Source organism: Aulonocara sp. 'chitande type north' Nkhata Bay, linkage group LG23 (assembly GCF_057382095.1).
Source record: "Aulonocara sp. 'chitande type north' Nkhata Bay isolate Kocher_YH1m ecotype deep benthic linkage group LG23, A_spYH_male_GT1.1, whole genome shotgun sequence".
Taxonomy (NCBI): domain Eukaryota; kingdom Metazoa; phylum Chordata; class Actinopteri; order Cichliformes; family Cichlidae; genus Aulonocara; species Aulonocara sp. 'chitande type north' Nkhata Bay.
The window spans coordinates 29,576,310-29,582,553 of NC_141365.1; positions in this window are offsets into that span (position 1 = coordinate 29,576,310).

Here is a 6,244-nt window from a genome sequence, read left to right on the forward strand (position 1 = left end):
CAGATACATACCTGTGAGTCAGGCGCAATGACCCGTGCAGTGGGATTATCCACCTCAACAGTCTTCACTGCAGGAATTGAATATGAAGAGCTTAATGGGGAACAAACAAGATGTCTCAGGGAAGGAGAAATATTTTAGGGCATTTTCACAGGAAAGCATGATCATCATTTACCATCAATTAGTAACTTAGAGTTCAGAGTGTATTGAAGTATTGAAGAATAAAGGTGGTCAGAACAAATATTGACTTTCAAATTCAGTAATTGTACAAACTCTGTTTTTGCCTCATATAATAATAATAATAATAAACTTTATTTATAAAGCACACTTAAAAACCAAGGGTATGCCAAGGTGCTTAACAAGTAAGATAGAGAATAGGAGGAGGATAATAGAAATAGGACCAAAGCAAGTACTAAGTATGCAAGCAGATAACTGTCACTGATACATAGGAAAGCAACAGGTACAGAGCAAACAAGAATTTAAATGAGCATAAAAGTGCATGATATAAAATCATAAAAGAAATATTAACTAGAGGGAAAGGCAAGATTGAATAAGTGGGTTTTTAATCGTGATTTGAACAGTGCAATGGAATCAGATGCGCGGAGGTCGAGAGGAAGGGTATTCCACAGTACCGGGGCAGCTAGAGCAAACGCACGGTCACCCCGGGACTTCAGCCGAGATCTGGGTTGGGTCAGAAGTAGTTGAGTGGCAGATCTGAGTGTTCTAGCAGGAGTATGTGATTTGAGAAGTTCACTAAGATAACTTGGCACTAATTTATTAATAGTTTTGAAAGTAAAGAGTAATATTTTAAATGGAATACGGTACTTTGTGGGCAGCCAATGCAAGCTAGCTAGGACAGGAGTAATATGGCAAAATTTCCTGGTGCCGGTCAAGAGGCGGGCTGCTGCATTTTGGACTGTTTGCAGTCTAAGAAGAAGAGAAGAGGGAAGACCGTAGTACAAAGAGTTACAACAATCCAACCTGGAGGTCACAAAAGCGTGAATAAGCTTCTCCAGGTCCTCATGCGGAACATAATGCCTAGCCTTAGAGATAAGGCGCAGTTGGTGGAAGCTAGATCTCACTACAGCAGACACTTGCTTATCGAGTTTGAGCGAGCTATCCAGCAGTACACCCAAGTTACTGACATAGTCACAAGAAAAGCTAGCAAAGGAACCCAGGGCAGCACAGAGTTGGGCACGAGGGATTTTACTGTTGAACACCACAATCTCAGTCTTCTTATCATATACTGTATTTCCATTTTCATGTGCAGTAAACAGCTGTACTTTCCTCGCAAAAATGAGGAACAAGCATACTGAAACGGTGTGTGTGTGTGTGTGTGTGTGTGTGTGCGTGTGTGTGTGTGTGCACGTGCTTAAAAGTGTCTCTATTATCTCAAGAGCCATGTCTGTCACAGCAGTGTTTGCAATGGATTGGTCTGTTGACCGCTAATGCAAAGAGGGCCTCAGTGAAAATGAACTGAAACCACTCTAGTGCTATCTTTGTGTTTACACTGGTCATTATGATCGCCCCTCAACCTGTCTTGTGTGTGTGCGAGTATCTAATCATCATGCCAACCTGGTCACAGATGGCCAGCTTCACATAGACACACACACACTTGGGGTTAAAGTGCTTGAGCCGAAAGAGTAATCTTTCAGGTGATTTCTTCCACAGCAGAGGGTGCTGCTGCAAGACAGAGTCTAGAGTCAGGAGTCTGCAGACAAAAGGATGGAGGGATGTAGAAGAAAGAGGGACAAAGAATGGGGTCGACAAAAGTGAGTCAGGGTGACGATGAGGAAGCGAAAGAGTTGGGGCATGAGAAACAAAGGCAGGCATTAATTTGTGTTTTTAGGGGCTGACATTATGAAGCTTAGTTTATGGGTTTCTGCTCACTGCTTTGAGAGAAAACGAGGCTGCAGACAGACTAACATTATCATGTCTTCAGCCCCCCCCCCCCCCCCCCCCCCCTCACCACACACACACTCCTCCACTCCCCCACCCCCAGTCCTGCCCTCCTTCACAAGCAGGGCCCCTGAACGTGCCTGTTGCTATGGCAACTCATTTGAGAGCCTTCTCTCTCTCGCTCTCTGTCTCTTTCTCTAACATCTAAATAAAATCTTGGCTATTTATAGCACAACACTGGCAACATGCAAGCCACATTTAATCGTGCACCCACAAATGGGAATGCAAAACAAAAATGCAGTAAACAGGCAACTGCACATGTGCAGTAATACACAGGAAGACGTATAGGCTTGTGTGCACACCCGCCTCCTCTATGCCAAGGCTTGCTGCTGTGCGTCCATCTGTGAATTAAGTCCACCTGTGGGTTTTGTTTGTTTACCCCTGCTTTGGGGTATTTTTTTCTCATCATATTTCAGAGCAGAGCTGGTCTGATAAGCAACCATGGAGTTAATGTGTGTGTGTCTGTTGAACTCCTTGCTGAAGCCCGCCATTGAAATCTTCCCGTCGTCTGTTTGATCTATCTCAGCTTTATCTTGACACTTGCCGCAGAGTGCTCTCCAGGCCAGCTGATAAAGTCTGTCAGACTACACAGGGATCCAGACAGCGAGTGACACCGTTTACCTATCGGGACACAATAGCACTCCGTAACTGCAGGCTCATATTGCCCTGCCCCGGTCTACTTCATTCTTGAGAAGGTCGCTCTCAAAGCGTAATCTGTCACAGCCTTCTGATGCGGCTGGTTCGAGCTGCAGACAGGAGACAGGAGAGCAATGAGGGGGGAATTATAAATGTGGGTTTGCCCCGAGATTTACGGAATCTAAAGCCTTGGTGGAGCTTTGGCTCATGAACATAAGGCTGTAACTTTCCTTTTTTTCCCCTCTGGCCATATATATACGACAGCAAGTGGCTGACTGTTTCTGGTTTCAAGCTTACATGCAGGGATGAAAGACTAAATCTCCCATTTGTGTTGTGGGATGAAAGGGTTTAAAAGCTCATGGAACAGATGCAAATGGCCATAAGAGTGCTGCTGCTGCTGGGGTAGTGTACAGCAAAATCTTGCTGCAGTGTGATAGTCAGTGGGCTCTCGGCACAGATCCCTCTCCCTCTATCTTGCAATCTCCGCAGGAGGTGGTCAGAGGTTGGGCAGTGTTCTGGAGCTGGTATATGTTCAAAGTATATGTGGCCTAGTCAGGGCTGGACTGGGACAAAAAAATCGGCCCGGGGAATTTGGACTAGAGACCGGCCCACCAAAAATGTGACGTCATTCAGGGGTAAAACCGCAAAGGGTTCTGGGAACTTGTGGCAAGAGGTACTAGCGCATGCAGGCTTTCAATTGAACTCAGTTACACAGCGATAAAAAGAAACACAAAAAATGGCAAGAAGCTGTTGTATTATTAACTGCAATAGCCGGTGTTGTGCCAAAAAGTGATTGTCTGCCAAAAACCGATTTCCGGTATTTGCCAAAAACTGATTGCTCGTATTTAAATTGCTATAAGTAACTTGTTGGGCTATAATATGTGAAACATATGTCAAATGCATCCCTCATGGATGACATAAAGTCATCTCTCCATCTCCATCTCTCTCTCCTGTTCTTTTATTTCTCTCTCTTGCTCCATCTCTCTCTGCTGCTCTTCTGTCTCCTCTGTCACAGACTTCTCCACTTTTGATAATAAATCAGCCTGGTGCAACATGTAAGGATTGGCACAATTTGTTAAGATTTTGAGGAGTTTGAGAAACTAACCTTAAGCATAAAATAAAATTTACTATCAGTAACTTTATAGCACCCACCCAGCAGTATATAAACTCTGTCATGCTAGCTAGTACGCAGTACCAGTTATTCTAAGCGACTGTAAAAAGTCAGCACAACGAAAACAAACTACAACTAAACTTGGTTTATATCTGACACAGATAGACAGCAGGTCATAACTTACCTGAAGTTCAGTTCCTCTGCCACTATGACCGGCGGCCGCCTCGGGTCTCTCCTCCTCTTGCCTCCCCTTTCCCTTATCCACCTGCTGGCCTCCACCACTTGCTGATGTTGCTAAATCTGTGGAAGCTATGCCATAGCTACCGCCAAACAATTCAGTTATTTTTACACATTTGGCAGCGTCTGCCTGAAGGGCTTGTTTCTTTTTGGCCCTAATTTTTTCTGCACCTCCTTTCCTTTTTTTGTTCTCCATTTTCTTTAGTTCGTCTATCCGGTTGTTCAGTGATGACGCGACGAATCCTACTTCCGGGTCCAAAGTAGTCTGCGTTTAATATGGCTTTTGTGTTGTTAACATGTTTAATGTTATGTATTTTCTTCTATTTGATCTCAAGAAGCTCCTAAAAACAGTCAGTGATCCCTGTTGACCTCCCTCGGCTTTTATTACCACTAATCATTTATTTAAGCTCAGTTTTTTTTAAAACCTTAGGATGTAACTACAGCCCAGCCCATGCAGCAGTATATGAATGACTAACCTCGTATTGTGGATGGATTATCTCAGTTGTTCTCCTGGCTGAAGTTTGGTCCTTTTACAGCATCCTGCCATGCGATTACATTTGTTCCTGACCACCGAGAACACTCACATTAACTTTTATCGAGTGGAAAAAAAGGTTAGCTTGTTTATATTATGCTAACATGCTGTGTCGCTAGCGGTCACGTAGCACATCATTATATACCAGCTAGCCTAACTTCAGTAACCCTACAAACGTCACTGCTGTCTAGTTTTCTGTCTTCATTTATGCTGGAAGTGATAGCAGAGCTGTACGTTTTAATTTGTTTCCAAAACCCCGCAGTCAGAACATGCTATATTGTATTTAGATAGAAGCTAGCGAGCTAACTCCCTGCTAACTTCTAACTCCGTTAAATGTCATAAATTCCGTTTTCATGGATGCCTGGATGTTAAACTCAATTGTTACACCTGGTAGAGCAGAACGCTGATCATTTTATTAAAGATGAAAGACTTTAGACAGTTTTTCAACTCTCAGTAATGCCATAGTGATCGTTTGATATATGGACCTGCAGCGGGGTTTAGACCCAGACACGGCCAGTGACGTCAGACTGAACAATCGGATTGGCCAATCCAACACCTTTCATTATTTATACCCTTCCAAAAAAAAAAATCGATCGGCCCATAAAAACAAAAAGTCGCCAGCGGCCCACCGGGCAAATGCCCGGTATGCCCGATGGCCAGTCCAGCTAGGGGCCTAGTACCAGGGGAGAAAAAGGAAACAATAGGCTGGCTGGTCAGAGGGAAAGAAGGGAAAAGTGTCAAGGCGCCCCAGGGCAGAATGGAGGCCTGGGATGCTAATGAATTTTGACATGATAAACCAACAAAACAGATAAGCTTTTATAAGCTTTTGTCTGCTTATACCCTCAAAACCCATGACAAGCCTGGTCAGACTATACTGCGAGCATGAGTGTGCCTTTTTTTCTGCAGCTAGAGATTCAGAAGCAGGGGCTTCAAAAGTTGGCTGCCCGCTATCAGCAGCAACAACCTTGTCAAAGCAGCAGGGGAAGGGAGGTGTCTGCGAACCCAGCTGTTAAGCTGGGAGAGGTGTAGATGAATCAGGAGTGTGTGTGCATGTGTGTGTGTAGTAGTTTGCTAACAGCAGGGTGTTAGTGGTGGGCCTCTTTTGTGCAGAGCTGAAGTTTAAAGCAATAGTTCAACATTTCTGCTGAACAGTCTTTCTTGGTTGGTACTTTGATTCTAAACTCACATTAAGCTGTCCTTTAATGAGGATTTAAAAAGTATAGAAATGATATGAGTATAGTTCATCTAGATGGTTGCCTTCATATTTAAGTGTTTCTTCTATAAAAGGGTTTGAAGGTGCCAATATTGCTGGTCACAGAGGCTAACCACATTTCGATTTAATTTACAAATAGATAGGACCTTGAAAACATATTTGTCCTCATTTATTAACGGAAAATAAGTATCCACCTATCTGGCCCTGTGCCAGTGTTAGTATTTCACACAAGAACTGGTAATGAAATAGGCTACAGTTTCTCAAAAATTAATGCATCAAAGTCAATGACACCTATCAAAACCATTTCTAAGGCTTTGGGACTCCAGTGAACCATGGTGAGTGCCATTATCCACAAGTGGAAAAACATGGAACAGCGACAAACCTTCAGGAGTGGCCGACGTACCAAAGGTACTCTAAGAGTGCATCGTCGACTCATCCAGGACATCACAAAAGAACCCAGAAAAACACCCAACGAACTGCAGGCCTCACTTGCCTCAGTTAAGGTCTAAGTTCATGATCCAACAATAAAAAAGAGACTGGACAAAAATGGCATCCATTT